Source organism: Macadamia integrifolia, chromosome 7 (assembly GCF_013358625.1).
Source record: "Macadamia integrifolia cultivar HAES 741 chromosome 7, SCU_Mint_v3, whole genome shotgun sequence".
NCBI lineage: Eukaryota > Viridiplantae > Streptophyta > Magnoliopsida > Proteales > Proteaceae > Macadamia > Macadamia integrifolia.
Window position 1 is genome coordinate 32435387 of NC_056563.1, and position 6064 is coordinate 32441450.

The window sequence follows — 6064 nt, forward strand, 5'->3', positions numbered from 1 at the left end:
GGGGGGGGGGTGGTTTGCATGGGGAGGAAGATGTCTAATCACGGATTGGGGATGTGTTTGTGTATTTGTGGGAGACAGAGAAAGAGAGTGGCGAATATGCAAGGGAAACCTACAATTTACCTCCAGTTATCTCAGAGGGAAAGAGATGGAATTAAAAATCGGGTCTTTTTATGACTAACAACTGTTTGTAACATTTTCATACCTGTTTTGACTTGTCACAACTTTTGGGTGGGGTCCATATGATAGAGGAAGCCACAGATATATCTGGTGAAGTTTCAGGCTTTCAGCCTTAAATTAGCAAGGGAAGTACTATAAAAGTGGGTTCAAAGTAAGAAAATTACAGATATGCCACAAGATTCTATTATAGTGAAATGGAAATTTTGTAGTTGCATTAAACCTTAAGCTTACTTTTTAACAACTTCCAGTGCTTGCTTCAGGCTGAAATTTGGTCAGAGATATTGTGGTGTATATCACATGGACTCATCTGTGCCTTTCCAAGACTGCATGGGGCAACAAAACAAGACCTTGTGATGGTAACAAGTTCAACAAGAAGGTCCTTGGCCTTATAATTATCCTTCAAAGCTATACTAAAGCTTTAGTACTGTTGAAGAAACTTCTAATCTTTAGATGCGAGAATATAATTGCATCTTAAACCTCATATAAGTTGAAGATGTCATTAAAGTATTACTAAGCAGTTTTGCTGCATTCATATGTATGGTGTGACGTTTTTCTCTAGGATTTGCCCAGCATTCCATAGTTGTCTAGGCGGCACCTAGCTGGCAAGGCGATCATGAAGAATCTCAAAGCAACCATCTTTCATGGTGGTAGGTGCCTAAACCCAAGATGGGGAAAAGGGTGACAAATAGGGGGAAAAAGGAAGAGAAGAGGGTGGGGTTAGAGAAGGAATAAGATGGGTAGCAGTAGCAGGTGTGCAGTGGCCGAAAAAAATGAAGAAGGAGAAGAAACAAGAGAAGACTGCAGCAGTGGCAACTACAGCCAACAGAAAGTGGAAGAAGGGTACAACCTATCATCACTGCTGCAGCCACCATTGCATTGCTTCTGTTGTGATTGCTGTCTGGCATTGGGGAGAAGCGGAAAAAGATGCTTCTTATTTTCTTTCTCCGAATGGGTATAAGTATTTTGCTTTATTAGGAAAGGAAATCATCTTTAACTTTATATAATACTCCCTTATATTTATTAGTAAAGGAAATAAGCTTTTTATTTTACATATAAGCCCCCATTAAAACTTCAACTTAGAAGTATGAAATCATATATTTCCCATCCCCCCCCCCCCCCCCCCTTTTTATGTATTTATATTGCCTTGATTATCTACATGACACTCAGGAACCTTAACAAATATACTGCACGCATAGCTTGCTTTTGACAGTGTCATGGAGAGTTGGACTATTTAGAATGTTGACCACCTCGCTGGAGTAACTTTCTGGACTGACAATCTCCAACCCTTTGAACCAGGGGAAAAGTCAGTTTTAATAGGTACATTAACTCAGCCTTATCCCAACTAAATGGGGTCGGCTACATGGATCCTATTTCACCAATCAGTTAAATTCAAAGCCATGCAGGATTCTAATCCTAAGCTATACATGTCCTCCACTTGTAGCTCTTTTAGCTTCTTCAATTTTCAGATTTAAACACTTTTTTTTTCTTGTCGTGGGTCCTATAGTCTCTTGTTTTATAGAGTAGCATCTAAGTTTCCATGGGGCCAAGTTTCTAATGTTTGGTGTACAGTCTACTAGGTCTAGGGTCACTGCATTCTGTGATGAATTCAAAGATGCTTCACCTTCAGACTTTCCTGGAGTGCTAGAATTTTTTTTTGCCTACAAAAAACTCATCAAAGGTCTATGCCTTGCCAGGTGCCTTGTCATAAATTGGTTGATCTGCCAATTTGAAGCCACCTGCTTGAAAATAATGTAATGCTGTAGGTCATTGCTATTTGGTATGAGTGGGTGGACTTGCCAATTTTCATGCGCAATGCGAGGCAAGTATATTAGAAATGTTAATTTTTGTTGCCTTGATTGACTAACTCATGACATATGGGCTTGGTAGCTGTATATTTTTTGTCAGTAAGAAAGTAGCATGTTTTACAAGATTCTGTACATGTGAAAACCTTTCATACAAATTTGCATGCCATACAAGGGATGCAAATTTACTGGAGGAAGTTAAGCCAGTAATAATGGTTCTGTTCTATAACTTGGATGAATATATATATATATATATATATATTTACATTTTTTGCCACATCCATCTTGTCCACTGAAGGCGGTAGAGGATGTATACTAAGTATGTTGTGAATAAGAACGGAAGCTGGATGGATATTTTATGTGAATATATATTTGCCAGATCATATACATAATGCATGTTGCTCTTTTTATAGCATTTACTTGATACTGCTTTGGATTTTGTTATATTCGCAGTTTTTCTCGCATGGAGTGCAGTCTAAGGTGGGAAAAATATTCTTTTGGATCGGATTTGGTGGTTGGCAGTAGTAGTCACAGGGGTGCAGTGAAGGCTGGGAGTATAGGTATTCTTCCTTCCGGCAATTGATATATTCATTTTTCTTGTTTTGTAGCATGGCAGAAAGTTCCATGCTCAGAATGCTTTGTAAACTATTTGTGTGGAGACCACGATTTTTTATTTTTTTTATTTTACTTTATTTTTTTAATTTCAAGATTAATTGTATATTCGTTGTTGTTAAGATCCCAGGAGAACTCAATTGGAAAATTAAGTAAAGGTGGCCCAAGATTGATACATTTGTTGTGCTGGGTGTTTCGTTTACAAAACTACTATAGTTCTAAGAAATATATACTTTAGTCAAAAAAAGAGGAAAAACAGTGGCTGCAGGTATTTTGTGGAGAGTGATGACCTTCTATCTCGGTGGACGAAAGGTCGAAAGAGCCAGCAGTGGGCGTATCTGAGTTTTGCTAGAAGCCTAGAACGCTGAGGAAAAGTCCAATTGGAGCTCTCAGCCCCGTGGTAATGTTTACTGGAGATCTGCCACATCACACCATGCCACGCGACGCTGTTGCATTTATTTTGACCTGTAATCTTCTTCTACGGCAGCCATCTTTGGGAGCTCATTGAAAAGGCCTTCTCAGTTGTCTTGATCGAGAAGACAATGTGCTCCGATTTAAGGTATTTATTTTATCACATGTACTGACGATATGTCTATTCCGACAGTTAGATAGAGTAAACATGATTTAGATTAGTCATGTCAAATTTCAAAGTTTAATTCTATAGAATCCATGTATATCCATGCAGGTGTACCAATGTTCTAAACATCATTGTGTTACATATGGATAGCTGCTCAAAAAGGAAACAGTTGAAAAAGATCCGTCTTCAGTTTAAAGAAATTTGATTTTTTTTTTACACCCTTAATGGTAGTATAGAGGGGCATCTATATAAACAGAATGGTAGTGCCGTTCATTTTTGAATAATGAAAATATATCTGTTCTTTTTTTTAATACCAAAATAAAGTTTTATCTTATATGCAAAGAGTTTTGTCTCTAATATACCGAAATTGGTTATATGTAAGCCTGGGATGTAACTTGGCAGTTTGACACTGCTTAAGAGCATGCCCCAAGGCTTTCTGTGGATCAGTTACTCTTGAAAGTGCATTGGTACTGTCATGCATCACTTCTCCCCGCTACTCCCCACCCCTTGGGCCCTAGTGGTGCCACTTCCCCTACAGACCACAAATGTGGTTGGTCCGCCGCCTTGAAAAAAAAAACCTTAAATGGAGATTAACCTGTTTTTTTCTTTTAATTCCTTCTTCATTCATGCATGCCCCACTGTTCCATTCCTTCTTCATCAGCTATCGCAGGAATGATGCTTAATCATTCAATTTCAATCCATTTTTTACACGCCAATGAGGCAATGACTGTATTTGGCAGTTGAAATATAGTTTAATTGGAGCATACCCCATTAACCGGGGTTGAAATCGTCTGCAATTCCGATCTCGTACAATTCCGTGCAATACCATTTTTAGGCGGTGACACGTGTATTGATACCAATACAATGGTCCAGATCTGCTACAACTAATAAAACATTAAATCAGTGAAGAGGCATTTAAATCAGATCTGGACCATTGCATTGGAATCAATACACGTGTCACTCCCTGAAGGTGGTATTGCACGGAATTGTACGAGATAGGAATTGCAGACGATTTTTTTCCCATTAACCGGGGCCCAACGAAGGATCTGACTCTGGGTTTAGGAAGAAACATCTTATCTTATCCATTCTATCTTTCTAGCTGCAATTATCATGAAGTCGTAGGTGGTGTCCACTACCTACGCGTGCTTTTTTGGGAAAAAAAGGTCATGATGTACTGTCTTCTTCACGCATTTTTATTTTAAGAAGAAAAAAAAAAGGGATAATTACAAGAATTACTATGCCTAGTGAAATATAATGTTACACTATTTGGATTCGACCACAAAAATCTTACATACAACTCAAAAACTTAATGGTTAAATTTTAATACAAAATATATATAAAAAAAAGTAGTTCAAAGTTTTAGAAAATTACTAAAATATCATCAATGTCCATTTCGAACAGCTCTCCATCACATCGCCCAGGTGTTTGGCCAATGGATGAATATAAAAAAAAATATATATATATATATATATATTTTATATAATTTCAACTATTTTCTCTGCTCATACTATGCAGAAATTGTATCAATGAGATTTTTGTCTGATCAATTATCACTAGGAATAGTGATGGAAAGAAAACCTTTGGAAGGATTTGTACAGTTTTGACTAGCTAAGGGTGCAACTGGGTTGAGTTTTTTGAAACATTTTACTACCCCGAATTCCCTAGGGTTCAGCCGAGGCTCGATTAGTACAAGGTTGGGTTGGTATGCCCCAGGTCAAACTCAGTCTTGCCAAGCTTAGGGTGGGCCACGCTTGTCCACACTCCATGAGTACCTGGCGGCGTCTATTCGACCAACACTGACCGTGGTAGAGGTAGTTTAGGGGTGTCAATCGGTTGGTCTGGCTGGGTTTTGGTTCGCGTTGAGTTGGTTTCGGTGTGGGAAAGTCGAAATCGAACCAATAAGGAAATTCCGGTTTTGGTTTCGATGCGGTTGGTTTCGGTTTGTCTTCGGTTTCTTAAATCGATATGTAACCGGGTTGGTTTTGGTTTTTGGTCCAGTTTGGATTCGACTTTCCATACAAATATATACAAAACTATGCAAATTTTGATTTTTTAAATGAATTTTGGAGTGTTTCGGTTTCTTACCGATTTGGTTTCAATTTTGGTCCGGGTTTTGAGCCGGTTTCGGTTTGGTTTCGGGTTCATCCGGTTTCTGGTGCGATTCGGTTTGGTTTTGGGGTTGCAATACTCCAAACCGAATCGAACCGAACCAATAAGGCTTCGATTTGGTTTGGTCCGTGTTATTATCGGTTTGGTCGATCGGTTTTACCGGTTCGGTCTAGGAATTAACACCCCTAAGTAGGGGTGTCAATCGGTTGGTCCGGCTCGGTTTCGATCCAGGTTGAGTCGGTTTAGGTGTGGGAAAGCTGAAACCGAAACCGAACCAATAAGGAAATTCTGGTTTTGGTTTGGTTTCGGTTTCGGTGCGGTTTGGTTTTGGTTTCTCTTCGGTTTCTTAAATAGATTTGTAACCGGGTTGGTTTTGGTTTTTGGTCCAGTTTGGATTCGACTTTCCATACAAATGTATACAAAACTAGGCAAATTTTGGTTTTTTTAATGAATTTTGGAGTGTTTCGGTTTCTTAGCGGTTTGGTTTCAGTTTCGGTCTGGGTTTTGAGCCGGTTTCGGTTTGGTTTCGGGTTCATCCAGTTTTCGGTGTGGTTTGATTTGGTTTTGGGGTTGCAATAATCCAAACCGAACCGAACCAATAAGGCTTCGGTTATGTTTGGTCCGTGTTGTTATCGGTTTGGTCCGATCAGTTTTACTGGTTCGGTTTAGGAATTGACACCCCTGCCCCTAAGGTAGTTACTGGAAAGAGTCACAAGTTAAAGCCAGTAAAATGTAAGAAGTAAAAAGGTCAAGAAGGAAAGCCCAATGCAAAGAGGGGGGGGGGGGG

General features: G+C 39.1%; 1 long non-coding RNA gene across 2 annotated transcripts; it reads left to right on the top strand.

Moving 5' to 3' along the window:
* The first annotated feature begins 766 nt into the window (after positions 1-766).
* Positions 767-3421, top strand: LOC122085125. 2 transcript variants are annotated; one of them, XR_006142026.1, is made up of 3 exons: positions 820-2539; positions 2851-3150; positions 3277-3421. It is a non-coding gene; the product is annotated as an uncharacterized LOC122085125 (long non-coding RNA). The 2 variants fall into 2 exon arrangements; XR_006142025.1 differs by lacking the exon at positions 3277-3421 and having other exon boundaries at positions 767-2539; positions 2851-3231.
* The last annotated feature ends 2643 nt before the right edge of the window (positions 3422-6064 follow it).